Raw genomic sequence first — 3891 nt, forward strand, 5'->3', positions numbered from 1 at the left:
GTGGTAGAATTCTTTTCTATATAAGGTCGTTGAAGCAGAAGCTTTTAATTAGAGCCAACTTTGTGGAGAAGAACTATTCAAAAGAAATGGCTACTAAACCTGGCATTCTCACTGAGTGGCCATGGGCACGACTTGGCAACTTAAAGGTAATCTTTCCAAGTACTATCATTATTTATGGTAAAAATATTGCAGGGGCAAAGGTATGGGTTCAACAGAACCAAATAACTTTGATCCAAGTTTTGTATATTTATTGAGAAATTTGTACATACTATATAAACTTGGATCCAATATGACACTGGTAAAAGTGACTAGCTAGCTTCGGAGACTGTACATGGAGCTGGCATATTGTCAATCTGTTATATATAATGCACTACTTTTTCTTTCTATTTTCAAGCACTGTTTTGTGATGAAACATTAGATTATTACAGCTTGAATTCCGCTAACTTCTTAAAACTCATTTGTTGGGATGATGAAGTACTTGGTATTGGCACCATTTGCGTGTCACAGCATATACACATTCTTCATGATTAAAGATGAAAGTCATCAGAGGGACTTGTTCTACATAATTGTACTCCCATTTACTCTCTCCAGAATGGTTCATTACCAGCTATGGATATCTCTATCCCGCTACAGGACTGCAAAGGGTAATAACCGAATTCTTGATAAGAGCATCGAATTTGATCAAGTTGACAGAGGAAACAACTGGTAATTACCTTCAATTCATTCTTCACCCACTCCATATTAGTAACTGCAAAATACGTAGTTGCACATGGTGTTTGCACCAAACTCTATTTGGTAAATAGGTATTATTACAGCTTAAAATTCACTTATCTCTCGTGTAAAATTAATACTTACAATGTCACTAAGGTTGAGTTATTGTTTTGTAGAGATGATCAGATCATACTTCTTGGGTTGCTATATTATGTCGTATACCTGATACTTGAACAAGCTCATCACATGCCTATGTGGAGGACTGATGGAATCATACTAACTGCCTTGATTCATATTGGTCCTGTTGAGTTTCTCTATTACTGGCTTCACAGAGCTCTGCATCATCATTTTCTCTACTCTCGTTATCATTCTCATCACCACTCTTCCATTGCTACTGAGCCCATCACTGGTAATTTGCCTTCAAGATCGTTTTCCATCACTTTGATCAAGTTATTAAGAGTTAGAACTATCAATCCCGGAGAAGATGCATAACAATATTAGGATATGTTATAAATGTTCTTGGAACATATATCTGCTTAGTTACATACGTAAACCAGAAAATGAATAAAAAGGCCACTTACTTCCCAGGAAAATATTTTCCAGCATACCAGACACACCCTTAAACTCTTGATACATACAATTGTCATTGTCATACTGTATATCACATTCCATAACACTTCAATTCTTGTCATCTTTAAAAATTTCAGAGTGCTGACATAACTAATTCTTGTCATCATTAAAAATTTCAGAGAGCTGACATAACTAACGGGGAATAGTGCAATATTACCAATCAATTACCAACTTCCATGGTTTATACAGTAATTTTTATTTTATTTTGGCAGCGGTAATTCATCCATTTGGTGAGCTACTAGCATATTATACGCTCTTCTCCATACCATTATTCACAACATTATTCACTGGGACTGCCTCTATAGCTTCATTTGGTGCTTATGTTACCTATGCTGATTTCATGAACCTCATGGGCCATTGCAATTTTGAGCTAATTCCTAAGTGGATGTTCTCTATATTCCCCCCTCTCAAGTACTTGATGTATACACCCTCGTGAGTCTTCTTTCCCTGTATTTTAATAAATTTTTAAGTTCTTTTCTCCGACATTGCAACACACTAATTTATACAACAATGTCTCTAATTAGAAAGTATAAGTAAATTAATTATAACATGGTTGGTAACTATATAACCTCTATTATAGGTTGTAAGAAAAAATTTATGCTGCTATATAGGAAGTCTACATTATTTACTAAACCTTTATGTAAGCCAGCAACTAAGAAGTTGTTGTGTGTTGCTTCTGAAAGATCTCAAACTTAATTCAGTTATTTAGATATAGATTCAAGAACACTTCATGCTCATGCATATCTAAAAGGCAATACAGTGATTGAAGTTACAATTTGGCTTCTTCTTACAACTTTATTAGGTACTTAGGGAAATAAATAGAAACAATGGAAATTATTGTCTCTTGTGAAATTTACTTTTCCTATATATAGGCTGCATTTGTTTTTTTTGTCTGAATCTGAATGCACGTCTCAATGATTAAGATGTTGTCTCTAGATCTGAAAACTGAATGTTAAGACTATTTATTTTTCAACATCTGAATGTACAAAAAAAACTATTTGTATATATAATAAAATAAAAAATACAATTCAAATAAAAAACTAATTATATATCAGAAAAGTATGTAATTTAACACGACAAAATTATTATTTGATTTGATAAAAAATATTTATGTTTGTTAGTGATAATGAAGATGGTTTATAATGGTGGTCGCAGCGACAATAATTGATGTTAGTTATTAGTAATGTTAGTGGTGATAGTTGTGATGGTTGGTATTGTAGTGACTGTTATGATGGTGACGGTTGATAGTGGTGGTGGTGGTTGTGATGTGACATTGCTTGATGTTAGTAGTTGGAGGTGTTGATTATTATGGCTGAAAAATGAATGAATGATGGTTGACGATGTGTTAGTGCTAGTTGGAGATATTGTTAGTTGTGATGGTGGAGATGGTTGTTAGTAGAGATAAATTGTAGCAATGATAGTGATTAAAGTGATGGTAGAGGTGTCGTTACAGTGACAATGATGGTGGCCACCAAAGAATGTGTGGAAATTGTGATGTATTAGTGGTAGTTAGCGGTGGTGTTAGTTGCGATAGATGTGTTGGGAGATAGTAAGGATTGGCCGGTAGTGGTTGATAATGGTGGTACGGTTGACGGCAGTGGTAACGTTAAATATAATTAGAATAATAGAGGTAGTAGGTGTGGTAGCGGTTGATAATAGGGGTTGATAGCGATATTTGTTGTCGATGGTGGTTGTGATGATGGAGGTGGTTGACAATGATGGCGATGGTAGAGGTGGTGACTGATGATTATGAATAGAGTGGCGGCGAATATTTTTTCACACCAGAATAGCTTTTCAGACCTATTAAGACTTGATTCTAGATCTGAATGATTAAGATCTATTCAGACCTATTAGGAGTTAAAATCTTAATAAAAAATAAATGCACTTAATGGTCTGAAGTCTAAATCATTCAGATTCAGATTCAGAGTTCCATTAAGTGCAAACAAATGAGCTCATAGTCTACAGATTGGTCAGGTCAGTAATAGCATGAGGTTCTGTATTTGTGATTGTTCATTCTTCTGATACTAATATAAATATTTTGATGGCACAGGTACCACTCACTACATCACACCCAATTCAGAACAAACTATTCACTTTTCATGCCAATGTTTGACTATATCTATGATACAATGGATAAATCATCAGATACATTGTATGAAAAGTCACTCGAGAGAGCAGCTGAAGTGCCTGATGTGGTTCACCTTACACATCTAACAACCCTAGAATCCATCTACCATCTTCGACTAGGGTTTGCATCACTGGCATCGAAGCCTCACGCCTCTAAGTGGTATTTATGTTTAATGTGGCCCATCGCGCTATGGTCAATAATGCTTACATGTATTTCTGGTCACACATTTGTTGTTGAGAGAAATTTGTTCAAGAATCTCAAATTACAAACTTGGGCTATTCCAAAGTATCGCATACAAGTAATTAAGTTTGATTACTAAAAATTGTTGTTACGTTTTGCAGGTCGGTTGTAAAAGTGATAATTAATTTGTCCTGATTCTTGATTTTGTTGCAGTACTTTATGCAATGGCAAAGAGAGAGTAT

At 34.8% G+C, this 3891-nt stretch overlaps 1 pseudogene; it reads left to right on the forward strand.

The window, feature by feature from the left end:
• The first annotated feature begins 34 nt into the window (after window positions 1-34).
• LOC124893345 lies at window positions 35-3891 on the forward strand (annotated as a pseudogene).

Source organism: Capsicum annuum, unplaced genomic scaffold (genome assembly GCF_002878395.1).
Source record: "Capsicum annuum cultivar UCD-10X-F1 unplaced genomic scaffold, UCD10Xv1.1 ctg57881, whole genome shotgun sequence".
NCBI classification, from domain to species: Eukaryota; Viridiplantae; Streptophyta; class Magnoliopsida; order Solanales; family Solanaceae; genus Capsicum; species Capsicum annuum.